This window comes from Mesoplodon densirostris, chromosome 6, assembly GCF_025265405.1.
Source record: "Mesoplodon densirostris isolate mMesDen1 chromosome 6, mMesDen1 primary haplotype, whole genome shotgun sequence".
NCBI classification, from domain to species: domain Eukaryota; kingdom Metazoa; phylum Chordata; class Mammalia; order Artiodactyla; family Ziphiidae; genus Mesoplodon; species Mesoplodon densirostris.
In genome coordinates this window covers 27,317,835-27,340,580 of record NC_082666.1, presented here as the reverse complement: position 1 = coordinate 27,340,580, position 22,746 = coordinate 27,317,835, and positions in this window count along the sequence as shown.

Sequence of the window (22,746 nt, the reverse complement as noted above, 5' to 3'; positions counted from 1 at the left end):
GGAAACAATCCCTCCAGCGCCCTGTCTCACACGCTCCTACAACACCCTGTTCATATCTCTAAGGTTGCACTTAAACCTTTCTTGTTCTTTAAGTCCCTCACCAGGACCATGCCTTACTTATCCTTGTATCCCCAGCACCTACCAAGCACATGTCTGGTACATGGCAGATGCCCAATAATGACTGTTGATTGACTGACCAGACACTGGCTTTACAGTCAAGGAGATGGAATCAAATTCTGGCTCTACCACTTACCTGTTCGCCTTTTCTGATTCTGTGACTCTTTATATCCTCATTAGTCATGCTATCTTACCAAATAAACAGAATTATGGAATAATACCAAGAGAAACAGGGACTGCATTTGCTTTCATATTCATAGTCACTGCACTGAAGCACTGTCACTGAAAGTTACTGCTTCTAAATATTGGCAGAAGCAGTATGACACTTTGAACTAGACATTTGTTCTTCAAAGAATCATTTGAGTAGTCTCTCTTATAATGAGCCTGCACCTTTGCTCTGGCAGAAGAATATAATATAAACATTTGTGTTTTATCAAGTCAGACCCCTCAAAATATCTGTTGGCAACTAGGGCTGGTTTCTGGGTGGAAAGGTGGACCAATTTGCATATTGCATATTCCAAGAGAGGATGGTCTAATCCCCCAAACCCTGCTCCCTGACTCAAAGTCAGGAAGACCCATGAGGGCAGAGCAGGGTAGTCCAGAATAAGGCCCATAGGAAAGAAAGAAAAGCCCTCTGGAATAAAATTACCTGTGGGAAGGGGTAGTCTAGGTTAGCGATCTAGGCTTGATAGGCCTGAAATGTGTAAGCCAGGAGACCTGGTAATGGCACGATGTATATTGATAACGGAAGTCTCTGAGGACACAGCCATCCTTGTGCAATGTTGTGTTTAGAAGACCTCTGGGTGTAGACTAAGGTAACAGTGATCTTGGAGCCCAGTCATGAACGACCATAGTGTTTTATACTGGTACCTGGAACATTATTATATTGCAAAGGGAAACATCAGCATCCGTGGGACACTATAGGACCCAGCTTCAACAGCAGTGCCACGAGTTAATATCAAATGAATATCAGACTTCCCACTTCCCTCTGATTCTGGCATTAGAAGGAAAAATAATCCTTTCTCCAATTTGGACAAAGTAAACCTTCAGAGTTCTCGTAAACTTTTACATGGGAGTATAGCCCTCAAGACAAACACTGGACATCCCCCTACTAGAATACCTGAAGTCTTATCCAATAAACTTAACAAAATTAAGATGATATGACCATATTTGTACCCCGAATTAAAAAGTAAGTTATACTGGTTATGCTGATGCAAAGGCAGGATCCACACAGCCCAGCTTGAAGAAGGGGCAACATTAGCCTATTGAAGAAGCTGTGCTGGCGGGAAACATGCATCTCTCAACACACAGAGTGTCTACCTTCTGAACCCAGACATTTAGTTGATTATCTTCTATGTTAGATTTCCAGATAAGGTGAAAATCTGGGCATGTCTCATTCCTGGTGCCAATTTAGATTATAAAAAAAATATTTAATAGGGAAAAGTGTGTGACATCATCACACAAAAAACACTGAGATATTTCAAACTACTCTGCTGAGGGAACTAGATGGAAGGAAGGGCTGACCATTCCCATGACTTCTCTCATGTGTTGGACAAATTTACATAAGAAGTAAGTGGAAGAGAACTCAGTAGAAGCCATTGAAAGGGAAAAGCAATTGAGGGAGGCAAAGATGGTTGTGGGCCATCACGTGTCATAATGACTTCCCACTTGAGCCCTTGGAAAAAGCATGGGTGCTAGAGACCACATCAGGCAAAGACCTCAGGAGGGGCTTACTCCTAGCTCCCATCTAGGGAAGACTGCCATGCTTGACCACAGACAGAGGCACTGCCATAGTGAATTCATTTTGAGAGCAACCCTGACACACCAGGAAAAGTGACACTGCCCTTGTGGAAATCTGACTGCCACAACCAACATGGAAATAAACGCTGGTTCTAGCTCCCACTATCTCCCTACTAGGATGCTAGATCTCTAGACTAGCTGGCAGCTCAAAGCTTCAGACCACCTAACCTGTTCCTTTTTTCTTTCTTCTTTATCTGTGCCTGAAATATTCAAACATGGATCCATGTTCCATCAGATCCATTTCAACTATCAGTAGAAGACAGGTATTGACATTTCTCTGTAAGATATAGAAACCAGGGGGAAAAAATATCACCAAACATGTAATGCAATAAAGCAAATAAATGAAAAGGAACAACGTGGGGAATCAGAGCAAGAGCACCCCTTTGAAATATGTGACCACAAAGAACAGAAGAGGATTTTAGACATTTACCAATACATGATCTCAAAAGAAGAGTAGAGAAAAAAAGCACACATAGATGAAACCACAAGAGACTCTCAAGAAGTCACAGTAGCCTGGCATCAGAAAAAAACAACATGGTAGTGAAAACACTACCATGGATACAGTGAACAGCTGATTGGATCCTTCTAAAAATGTAATCAGGATTATACAGAAGTCAAGCTCAAAATATTCTCCCACAAATAGAAAAGAAATTGACTAACAGGTTAATTTAATGAAAGAAAAGAAAAGATACATGGGGAGATTAGGATTGTATCTACAGAAGTAATGTCATATGTAAAAACAAAGAGAGAGACAAAGAAATAACTCTTTAAAATTAGAGGCGAATGTCTTAAGATGAAGAATTGATTTTGCAAATCCCAAAGCCTAAAGGAGTACCAGGCAAAATTATTTAGACATAATCTAGATACAATTTTGAACTTCAAGATTAGTGGGAAAATATGCAAGAATACAATCAGAAGTAAAATATCAGATTGGTCTCAGTCTTTATCAACTGAACTTTAAGGGAAAAAAGTTTATCGTACCTACTCAGGTAGTTATCGTCAAAGGCGAAAAAGAAATTTCAGACATTTAAATATTCTGAAATTAAAACACACATGAACTCTTCATGAAAAGAAATGTCTAGAGTATATACCACTAAAAGATACCAAAAATTCAAGAAAGGGAAAATTGAGATTATGAAAGAAAATGGTTCATGAAATATACTCTAAATAGTTAACATATACACACACAAAATTAATGCATATGTCAAATTATCATTTAGAGGCTATATATTGCCCAATATAAAAATAGTAATTGTCTAACAATGTGAATTTACAGCAATTTATAATAAAAAGCAGCAAATGGGGAGAAAAGGGAAGAAGTAAAGGCATACCGAGTTCCTCATTTTCCACAGGCAGGAAAAGGCTCAGAATGTTGCTCCTCTCTCACCAACTCCAAGTTCAAAGTCGTATTAGTAGCTTGAAGTTAGCCATGGGGGGCAGCATTCATACCACAGAAATCAGTGAATGCTACAAATAACTTTTATTTTTCAGAGAGTCACTACTGTCCCACAGGATATAGTCAGCGAGGTGCTCTTTTTTGTGTGTGTGTGGTATATTGTACACAACATAAAATTTACCATTTTAACCATTTTTAAGCATGCAATTCAGTGGCATTAAGTACATTTACAATGTTATGCAACCATCATCACCACCATCCATCTCCACAACTTTTCCATTATCCCAAATAGCAACTCTGTACACACTATACAGTAACCTCCCTTCCCCACTCCCCTGAACTCCTGGTAACCACTATTCTACTTTCTGTCTCCTCTAAATACCTCATGTAAGTGGACTTACACAATATTTGTTCTTAGCATAATGTTTTCAATGTTCATCCACGTTACAGCATATGCTAGAATTTCCTTCCTTTTTCAGGCTGAATAACATTCCATTATATATGTACCACTTTTTTATCCATTCATCCATTAATGGAAGTGGATACTTTTTAACACTTGTTCATAAATAGAAAAATATGTTTAAATAATAAAGATCAGTAGAAACTCTGCACTTCCTGCTAATAGAGCACGTGCATTCTTAAGCAGTTACCAGGAAAATAAAAGATGAGAACATACTGTTACCCACTATCAGTAAAATGGGTCATACTCCCTCACTGACATATTCAAGGATCCCAACATGTTGTGTGGAAGCCATACCCACCGAGACTCTTGGTCCAGAAGTTAATAAATGAATAACACACATGTGACAAGCACCTATTCAACATCAGACACTGTGCTTGGTACAGTCACATGCATCATCTCATTAATCCTCATGAAATAGAGATTCTCCTTGTTAAAATCCTACTTGCAACCTTTAGGCCAACTCAGTGTACATCAACACTTAAACATTTTATTGAAACAAATGAACTGGCTTCCTTGCTATCTAGTCTAGACTGGACTGACAATAATCAAGGGGATATGTATACCTAAACTGTTTCTATATTTTCATAGCAGAAAAACCAGACTCACAGAGGTCTGTTGATGGGAATGGAAGATGACAGTTTCAAGCAATTTCTGCAAGTTCAGGATATTTGTACTCATTTTACAACAATACAAGGGAAGGGGCCAATTGTTTCTGCTTTCCAGATAAGGAAAAAGGCTTAAAGTGGTCACATGACTTACCAACGCAGCCAAAAGGACATGAAGTAGAAGGCAGTTTCACCAGGAACTGAAAACCCAGTGTCTAGGGAATCAAACTACCAGATGGATTCAGAGCTGTGGGCAGTAAGCAACTCTCATGGAGCTGCATGGTTTCTCACGGCCATGGCCACCATCAGGGGCTGGGGTGGGATTGTGTCTCAGTGTACCTAACTGAGGATAGGGGCTGCCCAGGGGAAGATGTGACCTCAAGGGATTCAGGCAGACAATACGCTCCAAACAGTCCCCTAACTTTGCCCTTCTGTCTTTCAAATCAAACAAACCAGAAAGGTATAAGTCAGTGGTTCTCAACACTGGCTACACAATGGAATCACCTGATCAGTTATTTGAAAGCACTGACACCCAGGCCACCCAGACAAACTGCAGCAGAATCTGTGGGAATGCAGCCAGGATTGTGAGCCACTAATGCAAAGTCACAACTTTTAGTAAGGGACCCCAAACTTGGATGCACCTGCATCAACTATGAAGAGGCTCCTACCTCTGCTGTAACTTTTCTAGTGATCATCATTCCAGGGAGTAAAGGCCAGAGAGAGGATGAACAGGAAATGGAAGGATGGTTCACAAAGTGAACATCAAAATGAAAGGAAAGCAATGCAGGCAACTTTACGAACAATAACCAAGATTAAACCAGGAATTCAAATTTAAAATGGAAATTGGCTAAATCCTCCACTGGTTTCATTTCCCCCACTCAGTTCTTTCTGCTGTTTCTGATTTTGTTGTCTCTCTAGAGGTGATCCTCGTGGATTATGCCAAACAAGCTTTTCCTGAAGATTCACTGCTGTTAAAATACTTTCTAAGATTACCCTGCCTCAGTGGGAGTATTCAGAGGATTCCCAATCCACTGAGGTAGCAAACTATATAAACTTTGGAATATTTGGCTGCTGTAACATTACAGTTAATAATACACTGTCGTCCCACAAATGGGCTATAAGGGCAGACACCCTGAACAGCACAAGATATTACTAAGTTTAATTGGCTGGGTGCCAATGCTGATTAGCATGGGCAATTTTTGTCACCTCCCAAAATAAATGCCCAGTTCACTTTAAGAGTGAAAAATAAGAAACAGGTGCTAGTCTGAGCTCTGTGCTATCCTTGAGAAGGTAGAAAAGGAAAGCGAGCTAGCAACTATGAGACACTGTGTGAACTGCCTCCTGGAAAAGAGAAGCTGCTATGGGAAGCTTTGGCCAAACCTAGGGTACTATGGTGCTATCTACTCTTGAGGTGTTAGCAGATGAGGCATCCATTATGGGTGAATTGTGTCTCCCAAAATGACACTGAAGTCCTAACCTCCAGTACCTGTGAATGTGACCTCATGGAAAAGTATTGAATAGTTGCAAATGATCAAGTTAAGACAAAGTCATTGAGGGAAGGAAAGAGCTAATACAATATGACTGGTGTCCTTCTAAAAAGGGGAAATTTGGACACAGAGACTAACGTTTACAGATGGAAGATGATGTGAAGACAGAGAAAACGCCATCTACAAACTATGGAATGCCTGAGGCAGGAAGCTAGGAGAGTGGCATGGAACACATTCTCCCTCAGAGCCCTCAGAAGGAACCTACCCTACTGAACTTTGATTTCTGACTTCTAGCCTCCAGACTGTGAGATAATAAATTTCTGGTGTTTCAGCCACTGAGCTTGTTGTGCTTTGTTACAGCAGCCTCAGGGAACTAATGCAACATCAAAAGAAAGTATTGGTTCATAACCTGGTAGACCAGGACTTTGTTGGTGGCACAGTGGTTAAGAATCCACCTGCCGATGCAGGGGACATGGGTTCGTGCCCGGGTCCGGGAAGATCCCACATGCCATGGAACAACTAAGTCCATGTGCCACAACTACTGAGCCCACATACCGCAACTACTGAAGCCTGAGAGCCTAGAGCCCGTGCTCTGCAACAAGAGAAACCACCACAATGAGAAGCCTGCACACCGCAACGAAGAGTAGCCCCCGCTTGCTGCAACTAGAGAAAGCCCACATGCAGCAATGAAGACCCAACGCAGCCATAAATAAATAAATAGATAGACAGTAAGATAAATAAATAAATAAAAACCCGGTGGACCATTGAAAATCAGACCACTAATCCAGAAGCCTAGGGAAAAAGAGGTTCTCAAGGTATGGTGCCAAAGAAGGGAGGCAAGAGAGCTGATTAGAGAAAGTTAAAAGGGTGGTGGGAACAAGACCAGGAGCGAAACCAAAGAGGAGATTAGGTTCACTCCATAAGCATGGACCAGGCACTGTTCCAGGTGCTGGGGATACAAAAGTGAATAAGGAGTCACATGTCATCTGTGCCGCTAGGCTTTGGTGGATGTATAGTGCTGAGACAGTGGTAAGCAAGGTGCTTTGGGATCAGAGAGGTGGGGGATGCTCACAGAGCAACCTGGGATTTCAGGAAGACTTCCTGGAAAACAGGCCATCTAAGCTCAATCTGGAAGGATAAGCAATTGGCAGGATGGACCAAAAGATGTCTGTTTTCATAAAGAATCCAGGGGCGTCTTGGTACCATGTTGACAATGTGTAATAGGATGTGATTTTTTTTAAAAAAAGAATGAGGTACCACTTTCACATACACACTTGAACATAAACACCACAGTATGGCACCTCCAGAGCTGGAGAGTACCCACAGTAATAACCAGCAGCAAGGAGCCATGTTACAGAGCAGAGGGAACTGTGGCCAGTGGGAGTAACTCAGCCTGGCATATAGGGATATGAGAGCAGAAGAAAGGAGAAAAACACTGCACGTGCCATGTGGAAACCAGATGTAACTGTTCACGGAGCATGTGGGACACCCCACCCCACTGCCACCTTGAAGAACTACCAGAAAAACATAGAGGACTTTGCAGGGGCTCCTGACAGCAAGTGGGAGCAAGCCAGAGAAGCCAGAGTAAAAATAAAAATAATAAGGATCTCATGGGGTTGTCATAAGAAATGAAGAAAGAATAAATAACATTTCAAAGCAACTGAGATATAGCACCCGCACTCCATCTATCAATGTTTTGCATTTGTCCAATCTGTCTTGCATTTACTGTATCATCTTGTGTTAATTTATCATCATTATCATTTACCAATATTCTTTTCTTGAAAGCGACCTATTTTGGGAAGGATGCCTCCATATCACAAATGAGGCTAATTTAATGACTCCAATGAGTGGTAATCTACCGGGGAACACAACGGCTGCGGGTACGAGCACAGACAGGCATGGTGTGGACCCCCTTTGTGCTGCAGTGCTCTGCTAATTGGGTCAAATGGAGGAGTTGGACGTATTCTCCTTCTGTTTTCCTAATGATATTAATGTCTCCATGAGGTTAATGAAACTGCTAACACGGGCCAACTGTGAATGGCTTCATGTAGAATATAAAACCATCTATTCCAAGTCCTATGCAAATGCTGGGGGTTATGATTGCTGTGGTGGTTTTGTCTATTTATTGTGTATAACAACGGGGCTCTGTTCCTTCTTTTTCCCTCTAAGGGCCAGAATCGAAGACCACTAACTTGATCTGGCACAGGGTTGCCTAGACTGCTACGTGGACACCAGTTGGGGCCTGTTTAAGGCTAGAGCCCTGGTTTGGTCCTATCCTTTATGGTCTCTACTGCCCCCTGCTGGCCTGGAAAGGGAGGAGCAGCTCTGCAGCACCCCCTTGGGAGATGGAATACACCAGAAGACAAAATATGGACAGCTACTATTTACTGTCACTTACTATATGCTTTCTAATTTAATACATACAACATTCCCGTGGTTTACCTACTGCTCTTTTACAGATGAAGAAACCTAGGCTCGAGTAGTAAAACAAGTTCCCTGAGAACACAGGGCTTGTGAGTGGCAGATCCAGGACAAAGTATAAATCTGTCTGACTCACAATTGTTGTTACACTCCCACTGAAGACATGCTATAGTAAAAAGTACATGTACTTTATTTTTCTTAATTTTTTTAAACATCTTTATTGGGGTGTAATTGCTTTACAATGTTGTGTTAGTTTCTGCTGTATAACAAAGTGAATCAGCTATATGTACACATATATCCCCATATCCCCTCCCTCTTGCATCTCCCTCCCACCGTCCCTATCCCACCCCTCTAGGTGGTCACAAAGCACCGAGTTGATCTCCCTGTGCTATGTGGCTGCTTCCCACTAGCTATCTATTTTACATTTCGTAGTGTATATATGTCCATGCTGCTCTCACTTCGTTCCAGCTTACCCTTCCTCCTCCCAGTGTCCTCAAGCCCATTTTCTACGTCTGCGTCTTTATTCCTGTCCTGCCCCTAGGTTCTCCAGAACCTCTTTTTTTTTTTTAGATTCCATATATATGTGTTAGCATACAGTATTTGTTCTTCTCTTTCTTACTTCACGCTGTATAACAGACTCTAGGCCCATCCACCTCACTACAAATAAATCAATTTCATTTTTTTAAGGCTGAGTAATATTCCATTGTATATATGTGCCACATCTTCTTTATCCATTCATCCGATGATGGACACATAGGTTGTTTCCATCTCCGGGCTATTGTGAATAGAGCTGCAATGAACATTTTGGTACATGTTGTGCTTTTCTAAGAATGTGTCCATTTCTTCCAGGTTGTCCATTTTATTGGCCTATAGTTGCTTGTAGTAATCTCTCATGATCCTTTGTATTTCTGCAGTGTCAGTTGTTACTTCTCCTTTTTCATTTCTAATTCTATTGATTTGAGTCTTCTCCATTTTTTTCTTCATGAGTCTGGCTAATGGTTTATCAATTTTGTTTATCTTCTCAAAGAACCAGCTTTTAGTTTGGTTGATCTTTGCTATTGTTTCCTTCATTTCTTTTTCATTTATTTCTGATCTGATCTTTATGATTTCTTTCCTTCTACTAACTTTGGGGGTTTTTTGTTCTTCTTTCTCTAATTGCTTTAGGTGTAAGGTTAGGTTGTTTATTTGAGATGTTTCTTGTTTCTTGAGGTAGGATTGGATTGCTATAAACTCCCCTATTAGAACTGCTTTTGCTGCATCCCATAGGTTTCGGATTGTCATGTTTTCATTGTCATTTGTTTCTAGGTATTTTTTGATTTCTTCAGTGATCTCTTGGTTATTTAGTAGTGTATTGTTTACCCTCCATGTGTTTGTATTTTTTACAGATTTTTTCCTGTAATTGATATCTAGTCTCAGAGCATTGTGGTTGGAAAAGATACTTGATACTGGGCTTCCCTGGTGGCGCAGTGGTTGAGAGTCCACCTGCCGATGCAGGAGACACAGGTTCATGCCCCGGTCTGGGAGGACCCCACATGCCGCGGAGCGGCTGGGCCCATGAGCCATGGCCACTGAACCTGCACATCCGGAGCCCATGCTCCACAACGGGAGAGGCCACAACAGTGAGAGGCCCGTGTACCGCAAAAAAAAAAAAAAAGATACTTGATACAAGTTCAATTTTCTTAAATTACCAAGGCTTGATTTGTGACCCAAGATATGATCTATCCTGCAGAATGTTCCATCCATGAGCACTTTGAAGAAAGTGTATTCTCTTGTTTTTGGACGGAATGTCCTACAAATATCAATTAAGTCCATCTTGTCTAATGTGTCATTTAAAGCTTGTGTTTCCTTATTTATTTTCATTTTTGATAATCTGTCCATTGGTGAAAGTGGGGTATTAAAGACCCCTACTATTATTGTGTTAATGTCGATTTCCCCTTTTATGGCATTTAGCATTTGCCTTATGTATTGTGTTGCTCCTATGTTGGGTGCATAAATATTCACAATTGTTATTTCTTTTCTTGGATTGATCCCTTGATATTATGTAGTGTCCTTCTTTGCCTCTTGTAATAGTCTTTATTTTAAAGTCCATTTTGCCTGAGAACTGCTATTCCGGCCTTCTTTTGATTTCCATTTACATGGAATATCTTTTTCCATCCCTTCACTTTCCGTCTGTATGTGTCCCTAGATCTGAAGTGGGTCTCTTGTAGACAGCATATATATGGGTCTTATTTTTGTATCCATTCATCCAGTCTATGTCTTTTGTTTGGAGTATTTAATCCATTTACATTTAAGGTAATTTATTTATTTATTTATTTAATTTTTTTTTTGCGGTATGTGGGCCTCTCACTGTTGTGGCCTCCCCCGTTGCGGAGCACAGGCTCCGGACGCGCAGGCTCCGGACGCACAGGCTCAGCGGCCATGGCTCACGGGCCCAGCCGCTCCGCGGCATATGGGATCCTCCCAGACCGGGGCACGAACCCATATCCCCTGCATTGGCAGGCGGACTCTCAACCACTTGCGCCACCAGGGAGGCCCTACATTTAAGGTAATTATCCATATGTATGTTCCTATTACCATTTTCTTAATTGTTTTGATTTGTTTTTGTAGGTCTTTTCCTTCTCTTGTGTTTCCTGCCTAGAGAAGATCCTTTATAATTTGTTATAAAGCTGATTTAGTGGTGCTGAATTCTCTTAACTTTTGCTTGTCTGTAAACGTTTTAATTTATCCGTCGAACCTGAATGAGATTCTTGCTGGGTTGAGTAATCTTGGTTGTAGGTGTTCCCTTTCATCACTTTATGGCCTACCACTCCCTCTGGCTTGCAGAGTTTCTGCTGAAACATCAGCTCTTCACCTTATGGGGATTCCCTTTTATGTGATTTGTTGCTTTTCCCTTGCTGCTTTTAATATTTTTTCTTTGTATTTAATTTTTGATAGTTTGATTAATATGTGTTTTGACATGTTTCTCCTTGGATTTATCATGTATGGGACTCACTGTGATTCTTGGACTTGATTATTTCCTTTCCCATGTTAGGGAAGTTGTCAACTATAATCTCTTCAAATATTTTCTCAGTCCCTTTCTTTTTCTCTTCTTCTTCTGGGACCCCCATAATTCGAATGCTGGTGCATTTAATGTTGTCCCAGAGGTCTCTGAGACTGTCCTCAATTCTTTTCATTCTTTTTTCTTTATTCTGTTCTCTGGCAGTTATTTCCACTATTTTATCTTCCAGGTCATTTATCCATTTTTCTGCCTCAGTTATTCTGCTATTGATTCCTTCTAGAGAATTTTAAATTTCATTTACTGTGTTGTTCATCATTGTTTGTTTGCTCTTTAGTTCTTCTAGGTCCTTGTTAACCATTTCTTGTATTTTCTCCATTCTATTTCCAAGATTTTGGATCATCTCTACTATAATTATTCTGAATTATTTTTCAGGTAGACTGCCTAGTTCCTCTTTATTTGTTTGATCTGGTGGGTTTTTATCTTGCTCCTTCATCTGCTGCATATTTCTCTGTCTTCTCATTTTATTAACTTACTGTGTCTGGAGTCTCCTTTTCACAGGCTGCATGTTCATAATTCCCGTTGTTTCTGGTGTCTGCCCGCAGTGGGTGAGGTTGGTTCAGTGGCTTGTGTAGACTTCCTGGTGGAGGGGACTGGTGCCTGTGTTCTGGGCAGTGGGGCTGAATCTTGTCTTTCTGGTGGTCAGGGCCACATCCAGTGGTGTGTTTTTGGGTATCTGTGAACTTAGTATGATTTCAGGCAGCTTCTCTGCTAATGGGTGGGGTTGTGTCCCTGTCTTGCTAGTTGTCTGACACAGGGTGTCCAGCACTGGAGCTTTCTGGCCATTGGGCGGAGCTGGGTCTTAGTGTTAAAATGAAGATCTCTGGGAGAGCCCTCACCGATTGATATTACATGGGGCTGGGACATCTCTGGTGGTCCAGTGTCCTGGACTCAGCTCTCCCACCTCGGAGGCTCAGGCCTGACACCCAGCCAGAGCACCAAGACCCTATCAGCCACACAGCTCAGAAGAAAAAGAAGAAAAAAAAAGGAAGAATATAAATAAATAAATAAAAATTAAAATAAATTTTTAAAAAAATAAAAGAAAAAGAAGAGAGAGCAACCAAACCAATAAACAAATCCACCAATGATAACAAGCACTAAAAACTAAACTAAGATAAACATAAAAATTAGGAACAAATCAGTCACAGACAGCAAACCCCAAGTCTACAGTTGCTCTCAAAGTCCACTGCCTCAATTTTGGGAACATTCATTGTCTATTCATGTATTCCACAGATGCAGCATTCATCAAGTTGATTGTGGGGATTTAATCCACTGCTCCTGAGCCTGCACGGTGATATATCCCTTTCTCTTCTTTGTTCGCACAGCTCCTGGGGCTCAGCTTTGGTTTTGGCCCCACCTCTGCGTGTAGGTCGCCCTCAGGCAACTGTTTTCTGCCCAGACAGGAGGGGGTTAGAGCAGCAGCTGATTAGGGCTCTCTTGCTCTCTCAGGCTGGGGAGAGGGAGAGGTACGGTAGTCATAATTGGAATGAGGGACAAGCCTGTGGCGACACAGGCCAGTGTGACATTGCAACAGCCTGAGGCACACCATGTGTGCTCTCCAGGGGAAGCTGTCCCTGGATCACAGGACCCTGGCAGGGGCGGGCTGCACAGGCTCCCAGGAGGGGAGGTGTGGATAGTGACCTGTGTTTGCACACAGGCTTCTTGGTGGCTGCAGCAGCAGCCTTAGCGTCTCATGCCCATCTCCAGGGTCCACGCTGACAGCCTTGGCTCGTGCCCATCTCTGGAGCTCATTTAGACGGTGCTCTGAATCCCCTCTCCTCATGCACCCTGAAACAATGGTGTCTTGATTCTTAGGTAGTTCCAGACTTTTTCCAAGACTCCCTCCCAGCTAGCTGTGGTGCACTAGCCTCCTTCAGGCTGTGTTCTCACAGCCAACCCCAGTCCTCTCCCTGGGATCCGACCTCCGAAGCCTGAGCCTCAGTTTCCAGCCCCAACCTGCCCAGCGGGTGAGCAGACAAGTGTCTCAGGCTGGTGACTGCTGGTCGGCACAGATCCTCTGTGTGGGAATCTCTCCACTTTGCCCTCTGCACCCCATTGCTGCGCTCTCCTCCATGGCTCCAAAGCTGGCTCCAAAGCTTGCCCCACGCTACCCCCTATCTCCGCCATTGAAGGGGCTTCCTAGTGTGTGGAAACGTTTCCTCTTTCACAACTCCCTCCCAGAGGTGCAGGTCTCATCCCTATTCTTTTGTCTCTGTTTTTTCTTTTTTCTTTTGCCCTACCCAGGTACGTGGTGAGTTTCTTGCCTTTTGGGAGGTCTGAGGTCTTCTGCCAGCATTCAGTAGGTGTTCTAGAGGAGCTGTCCCACATGTAGATGTACTTCTGATATATTAGTGGAGAGGAAGGTGATCTCCACGTCTTACTCCTCAGCTATCTTGAAGGTCCCCCCACCATGTACTTTAAAACAAGATAAACTTGGGTTTGGGGTTTAATTCTCCAAGTTAAGAGCTGTTTAAGACAAACCTTAAACAAGTTATTATATTTATTTTGTATCATAGAATGTGAATCATCGCACCTACCTTGGAGGATTGTTAGGAGGGTTAATTATAAAGTAGGCGAAGCACAGGACCTGGAATACAGTGACTGCATAATAGCTGGCAGGTGCTACCTGGGGCCAGAGACGGAAAGTGGATAAGGATTGGCCTTCCTGTGGCTCAGTGGTTGCTTCATTCAGGTTCTGGAAGGTTTGTAACTCAAGATCCAGGCTCGAAAAAATACTAAAATGCTCAAATAATGATGTCAACACATCTGAATAGCTCCTTAACACTTATAAACCACTTCTGTGTGTATTTTATTTGATCTTCACAAATATATACCTATAGATGCATAAATATTCCACAATTGAGAAAACTTACAATATGTCCAGCATTACACTAAGTACAGAAAATACATGATCAATACTTTGCTGTACACCTGAAACTATCACAACATTGTTAATCAACTATACCCCAATATAAAATTAAAAGTTAAAAATATAAAATAAAAAAAGGAAAAATATAAATTAGATTATCGAAGCTATAAGAAAAAAGAAAATACATGATTGAATTCCATCTTCATAACAACCCCATAGGTTGGTTTTAATATTTTCCCCATTGCCTAGATGAGGAAACTGAGGCTCAGAAAGGTTAAGTCACTTTCCCAGAATAACACTGTACTAAGTAGCAGAGCTGACTTAAACGCCAGTCCATCTGTCCACAGAGCTCATTTCTCTCAATCAGCAGGCTATGCAGTCTTTTTCTAAAGTAGGCCGGGCAAGCATTACATTTTCACTACATACATGAGAATACTGTAACTCATATAAGAGTAAGCAACCTGCTCAAGGACTCACAAGTTCTATTTTGGGAATATTAAGACTGAATGGTGGTGTCTGCAACGAGGAGTACGTTCCTTATCTCTGAAGAAGATCAGAGTGAGCTTAGATGATCACATTCCAGGTATAATACAGGTAACACTTATGAATCAAATAAATTACACGCTTTATTTGCCTCTAAGATTCTTTTCAAACCTTTGCTTCTATAACTTCATTCTTAATGTAGAGAGACTCAAAGTCTTAAGACTAGAAAAAATTTTCAATTAAGATAAAGATACTTTGGCAAGAGAAGGTTCCAAGTGTGTTAGGTCTGCAAAATAACAGCTGGAGAAGAACTTTGTGAAGCTAGTCATTGTCCAAAAGCATTAACATCCAAAGATAAATTAATAATAATGGAGAAAATGAATTATTCATTAAAACTAGAATGAGGTTAGGAAAAAAATTATCTCTGCAAATCTGGCCCAGCACTTTCACTATAAATTAAAATCTATGATAAATCACAAATAAATTGGATAGACATCTGCAGCAGAAATTAAATTACCAAAGAAAAACTGCACATTTGGGGAATTTTACGAACATGGAAACCACCAAGAGAGATAGCTTTCCTTGCAGATTGTTTAATGGATTAATTTCTTATTTAAAACCTTTTAAAGAACAAACATGATGCCTCCCGTTCATTAGCTCCTTTTGCATATTAAAAATTTTCTAAGAACTGGACTGTGAGGACAGGTATCTTCAGCAGTAAGTCCAGAAAATGTCATTGCCATAATGTCAGATAAGTAAGGACATTGCAACACAGGGACTAGACTGCATAACTACGATGTCTAAGTACAAATTTATCAAGTTATGGATACAGGTCTGAAACTTGTAACCATGGCATGTAACATATCCGTTTAGTTATAATTATGAAAGTCATAAAATCAGAATAGAAAGGTCTTTATGAATATGAATTTTCTCATCTTTAAAGATGGCTTAGGTTTCTATATATCTCAATATCTGCTTTGTATTTAAAATGAACAGTGAGAAGAGTGTAAATAATATACAAATACAAATAAATGCATTTTTTAAGTTATATATAAAGGGAAATGTTTAAAAATTATTGGAGATCTTGCTATTTAAAATAAACCTGTGGGGACTTCCCTGGTGGAGCAGTGGTTAAGAATCTGCCTGCCAATGCAAGGGACACAGGTTCAAGCCCTGGTCTGGGAAGATCCCACATGCCGCAAAGCAACTAAGCCCCTGTGCCACAACTACTGAGCCTGTGCTCTAGAGCCCACGAGCCACAACTACTGAGCCCACGTGTCACAACTACTGAAGCCCACGTGCCTAGAGCCCATGCTCGGCAACAAGAGAAGCCACCGCAATGAGAAGCCTGCGCACCGCAACAAAGAGTAGCCCCTGCTCGCCGCAACTAGAGAAAGCCCACATGCAGCAACGAAGGCCCAATGCAGCCAAACATAAATAAATAAATCTATTTTAAAAAATAAATAAATAAGGGCTTCCCTGGTGGCGCAGTGGTTGAGAGTCTGCCTGCTAATGCAGGGGACACGGGTTCGAGCCCTGGTCTGGGAGGATCCCACATGCCGCAGAGCGACTAGGCCCGTGAGCCACAACTTCTGAGCCTGCGCGTCTGGAGCCTGTGCTCCGCAGCGAGAGAGGCCGCGATAGTGAGAGGCCCGTGCACCGCGATGAAGAGTGGCCCCCGCTTGCCACAACTAGAGAAAGCCCTCGCACAGAAACGAAGACGCAACACAGCAAAAAAAATAATTAATTAATAAACTCCTGCCCGCAACATCTTCTTAAATAAATAAATAAATAAATAAATAAATAAATAAATAAATAAATAAAATAAACCTATGACTTGGCCCTTCTCTTTTATTAAGTGATAAATAATTTACTGTTCCTCAGTTCTTATTGTTTTATTTTTATTTTACATTTATATTTTTCCTTTTATTGTAAAAATTTATCTTTCTTCAACCAAGACTTTTAAGGTGAGAATGTGTATTAACTGAGGAAAGTTTGCCTTAAATACAGACTTTCCTGCTTTGGAAGAAGAGTTATCACTTCTGTGACCACAGCATGAATGAAGACACACTTGGCCACTCAGCAAAACCGGCCCAGGAAGTTGCCTGCATCTCATAAACCACTATGGGTCACAACAACACAAGAGCAAGACAGGGAAATGGCAAGTGTCCAGGAACTAAGAAGGAAACCTCCCATCTATTGTGAGATGCTTTTAATATAGGGGGCAAGGGGTTGTCATCTTGACAAACAATGGACATCCCAAACTCCCAGCCTCTCCTCTCCAAACCTGTGCCATCTCCTGATCAATTAAGAGGCATGATTTTATCCTACACACCATACCTTTCACAGCTTATTATTTCTGCTCTTTCCCATCCCTGTTGATGGCATGATATGTATGACTTACCTCTGTTTCCCACAGTGAGTCTCTTGGTAAAGAAGCAAACAAAGCTATTTTTTTAGTTGTCCATTGAGACGTATAGAAACCCGGAGTTAAGAGAGATCTAGAAGAGCCAAAGCAGACGCAGGTACTCTCCATACCTTAGGTTGGACAATGACCCCTGAAGCAGGCAAATGGGTCCAGGGTGTTCATGTGTCAGAATAAAGCCTTACCTTTCTCCTAGCAAGGAAGCTTGCAGAACTCAGCCAGTACAGTAGCTAACAGGGCACAGGAAACAGCCAGCCTCGATCGCATCTATAAAACAAGGTGATTGCAAGGGTTATGAATTGGCAACCCCTGTGCTGACTGCTCTGTGTTTTTCAAAAAGTGGAATTTAGTAATCTTTAAATGGGGTACATGTCCTCCAGGCAGCCAGGGCCCTGTCATTTTTTTTTTTTTTGACTCATACCTCGTCCTCCTTCATATATCTGTGATACCAATCCAGCCCTGAAAGCATTCGAGCTTGAAATTAAAGACTCTTAATTAAAGAGTCTTTCCCAGTCTTTAAAAGAATCTAGTGTTTTGACCCAGGCAGCCACAGCTAATGCTCCCCTGTTGCCTCTCTACTTGAGAATCTCAGCTTGAACTTCATTTTGAAAATGAGGAAACAGATAAAGGCAGCCCAGCAGGAGGAAGGAAAAGCATGTGTTAAAGTGTGGCACTGTGAAGCATCATGCCACATTCTACAAATGCAAGCAGTTGGGCATGATTAGACAAAGGGTGTAGGGGGAGAAGTAGGGGAATAGAAAAATTGAGGTGAGATGTGTTGCACGAGGCAAATATTGAAAAGAGTTGTGAGCTAAGCTGAAGATCCTGAACTTTGTCCTGAAAACTGAAGGGAAATGGCAGAAAGGGGTGGCGGGGGGAGTCGTTGAAGGTTTTTAACTCATTGAATTTCTATTTTAAGCCTCTATATTTTGGAGGCCGCAGGGAAGATGGACAAGTATCAATACTTTCCCCACCAGCAAAAAGTACTTTCCCCATCAGTAAAATCAGCTGGTGTAGATCAATGCTGGTTGCATATTAGAATCACCTGAGACACTTGTAAAAGTGCTGCTAACCTAGCCTCACTGCTAAGAGATTATTTAATTGAGTTGGGGGAGGGAGGCAGGTAAGGTATTTTTTAAAGTATGATAACCTCAAGGACGCTTCTGGCTCTGAAATTCTATCAACTGTGTCAAAGAAGGCTCTTACCATCTGAAGTGAAATGTGGTAAAAGCCATTTCCTTTGCATCTTCAGACCCCAAATCTGGAACGAGGTTTGGAAAGCACCTCTAAACAGTTCATATCATTCTTCAAGTTGGTTTTATTCTTGGGCATATCAAGTCTCTCCCTAAAACAACATAGGATTATTTTTTTTTAAATTCGTGGTGGATAGATTTTTTAATATAAATTTATTTTATTTATTTATTTATTTTTGGCTGCGTTGGGTCTTTGTTGCTGCGTGCCAGCTTTCTCTAGTTGTGGCAAGCAGGGGCTACTCTTTGTCGTGGCACACGGGCTTCTCATTGCAGTGGCTTCTCTTGTTGCAGAGCACGGGCTCTAGGCGCACAGGCTTCAGTAGTCGTGGAGCACGGGGTTAGTTGCTCTGCAGCATGAGGGATCTTCCCGGACCAGGGCTTGAACCTGTGTCCCCTGCATTGGCAGGCAGATTCTCAACAACTGCGCCACCAGGGAAGCCCTATAGGATTATTTTAGAGAACAACTGCAAACATCTATTTTGGACTTTCACACTGTCAAATCATTTAGATGTGAAAGAAAACCAGCACCTCCCAAGTAAACAGAAAGCCAACATGAAATAATAGGCAAAACTTATCCCCACCTCATTAAGGATTGTTTTTAATCAATCAGTTAATAGGCATGTATATATAAAACCTTAGTCTTTGTTATACGTTCCAAAATGAGTTATTCCAGCATGGTAGATGAGCAGGCTCCCTACTCATTTTCTGCCTCTCTTTTCCCCTACCTGAACCTGAGAACGTCTGCTTGCTTGCTTGCTTCTTTTTAAAGCTATTATTTATTGAGCATGTCCTATGAGCCAGGCATTTTGCCAAAGACTTATTTCAAATAAGTTAGTATTTATCACCTTTTTATTAATGAGTAAACTGCAGAGAGGAAACATAACTGCTCAAGGACACAGCTAGTAAGAAGCAGCACCAGAATCTGAAGTTCTGTCTCCTAAGGTCATGAACTTCACCATCTCCCTACACCATACCGCTATTCATCCCCACTCTCTAATTAGATCTTGTCTCCCTCCCACACCCCCACACTCCCTACCTTGACCTGTGGAGCAGGAGTCCACCTGGAGTTCACTGAAGGTATGTGAAGAAGTCAATTAAGAGTAGATACAGGCACGGGCTTCCCTGGTGGCGCAGTGGTTGAGAGTCCGCCTGCCAGTGCAGGGGACACGGGTTTGTGCCCCGGCCCGGGAGGATCCCATATGCCGCAGAGCGGCTGGGCCCGTGAGCCATGGCCGCTGAGCCTGCGCGTCTGGAGCCTGTGCTCCGCAGCGGGAGAGGCCACAGCAGTGAGAGGCCCGCGTACCAAAAAAAAAAAAAAAAAGAGTAGACACAGGCACACAACCTCAGATCACCTGCTCCTCACTTGGGCGATCTCTCAGATTGCTGTCAGTAGGGCGCCCTCTGCTGCTCATGATGCCGAAGTGGGTTAGGAACAGAGGACCGTAAAACTTCAGAGGGCCTCCTTATACAGAGCTGACCTAATCTTGAGACGAATTTGTCCTTTTTAAACAAACTGTACCTCCCCACCATAAAGAAAACACTCCTGCTCCATAGGTCAATCCCAAAAGGCTTCAACCCAAACAAGCAAGAAACATCAATCTCAGTTTTCAAGATTTTGTCCGAAATCAAGCCACAGAATCACTGCAATGTCCTGAAAATAGTCTCCACCCCTCCGGTTCGATGTTAATATCCTGTGTTCGCACTGCTCACATTGAACTGAAGCTTTAACCTTTACGGCTATTGTCTTTTCAAAGTGTGACTGGGGGAAGAAGGAACGTCTCCTATCTGAGACATTATAACAACGCTGAACCAGCTGCTAAGAGCACACAGCTGTGGATGCTTGCCTTCTTTACCCAGAAATTATAAAACATTCAGAGACCCCTGGGACAAGTTAACCATAAAATATTCAGCAACATCTGTGCCATATTATTTACTGACAGACTAGACCCAGAAAATATGGCCCCTGTGTGACGCAGGCTGCCCGGCACCACGTAGGTCGTTAGGCTGTGGCTGAAAGGCGCTGTTTTTCGGTCCCTCGCTCCCACCGCCCTCGCTCTCACGCCGGCTTTACCCCCCCCCCCCACCCACCCAGCACCTGACAGTCCTGAGGCTACCAGGACAAGCTTATGAACAGGTTTGTCCTCAGAGCCTCCGGGAACAAAGCCATTTCTAACAAAGGCTGCCTGGTCCTGTGGGGCTGGGGTTGTGTTCTTCTCAGGAACTTACACAGGTGACTCCCAGAAAGGCAAGGGCACATCTTGAGGAGGGAACTGCCTCGAGGAAGCTGGGAGCGCTCCTCCCATCCCTGGAGTCTGCGCATGCGCACGCGCACGCAAAAGCTGCTTTGCTCCCGAAATTGACCGAACTAGAAACCAAGACACGTGAGTTCTGTCCGTCAGTCAATGCACAATCATAACCTTCTTTGTGCCAAGCGCAGTGCTAGCTCTGGGTTCCAGTCCTTCCTTTGCCACCTTGTGACTCGAATACCTCTGTGATCCTCAGTGTGGGTTTCAGGGTGGAGGGGACAAGACAGTCACCTGGAGAGCTGTTGTAAACCACACACCCTTCCTGTCACTGAATTCTGGTAAACAACTGCTCTCTCCACCCCACTCTTCTCCCATTCCCAACTGCATGTTCATTTTGGGAAAAAATTCCTCACAGGCTGTAGCACACCCTCTCCAGTGACTACTGGATTAGATCCTTTATAAGCAGAGTGAACACACACCCAGTTTGTCCGGGACAGTCTCAACTTACACCTGTTGTTCTATCTATTTTATTAATAACATTCCCTTTCACTCTCAAAAGTGTCCCAGTTTGGGATATAAAATATACGGTCTCTCTTTATAAAGTCCCCTCTAGATCTAACGTGACTTTAACATACCCTCACCAAAGATTTCAGGACTTCTAGATTCTTCCCCACAAAAGTCTCCCCATGCTATTTTAAGATTCCCGACTGAACTGTCTCATAAGTGTCTCAGCCTGCACACAGCAGTTTCCATTTTTCCTCCTCTCCTGCACTGCCTCCCCCGGGGTCTCTCTTCACAGTAAGAAGCTGAGAGAAGACCCCTCGCCCCAGCGCCTGCACCTCCCACCACCGAAGGAGCTGCCAGTGGATGACACCACAGTGGCCCTGGCACAGCAGCAACCCAAACTGCCCCCGATTCTGCATCATGGAGGCAGAGAATCCCACACACCTGCCAGTGCCACACTCACAGAAGTCTAGGGAGCAGCGTGAGCCCAGGCTCGCAGCAACTCCCAGAGGTCTCTCTTGCATAACACCTCCTCTTACTGCTCATGCCCCTGTTACAGACACCACAAAATGACGGCCTGTCAGGCAACCTAGGTTACAGGTATGCTTCTTTCACCACGTTTTTTGGTTTTTTCATGTTGGGCAACAATTTAAAATTAGGAGATTTTGACTCAGACAAAAAGAGAGTGCCCAAATCAATAAAGTCAGTAATGAAAAAAATAAAAATAAAATTAGATTTCACTGAAAATCCCTGTTGTAAAAGAACCGCTTGTAAGAACCGAATGTTAAATTTTCAACAATTTTGTGAGCAATTGTTAAACACAGCTGTTATTAAAACTTAAATTATATTAACATACACATAAATAAATTCTATTAAAAACAAAGGAAATAATTAGATTGTGTTGATGGTTGTACAGTTCAGAAAACATACAAAAATTCATTAAACTTAAATGGACACAAAATATACAAAGGGTGAATTTTATGGTATGTAGATTTTACCTCCATAAAGCTATTAAAAAATAAAATTTTTGGAATTCCCTGGCAGTCCAGTGGCTAGGACTCTGTGCTTTCCACTGCAGGGGGCATGAGTTTGATCCCTGGTCGGGTAGCTAAGATCCCACATGGCACACGGTGCAGCCAAAAAAAAAAAAAGAAAGAAAGAAAAGAAAAATTTTAAAGGTAATAAATACTCAAAAGTCATTACTTCTTAATTATATTATTACAATTTACTATGATCTATGCTCTTGAAGTTCTTTACATCTATTGCACCTGTGGGGTGGAAATGTCATCTAATAGAATGCTCATCTCTTCCCAGCTCCACATTCTGTAACATCCCTTGAAATAAGCCATGATGAAATTATAACACAGTAGAAATAGGCAAATATTTCAACTCAAGCCTTGGTCCATTGTTTGCTCATTGTCTAGACTTAAGAATATAATGGGGAAAAATGTTAATAATGCAGATAAAACTTTAAAGTGTGTTGTGTCTGTAGTCTTTACATTGTGAATAGCACCAAAAATTGAGGAAACGTTCTTCCAGTATTTGAAAACTGTTATCCAATTCAGAAGTCACTCACATCACACTGATGAACAAGTATACTTACGAGTGTTGGTTGATATTTT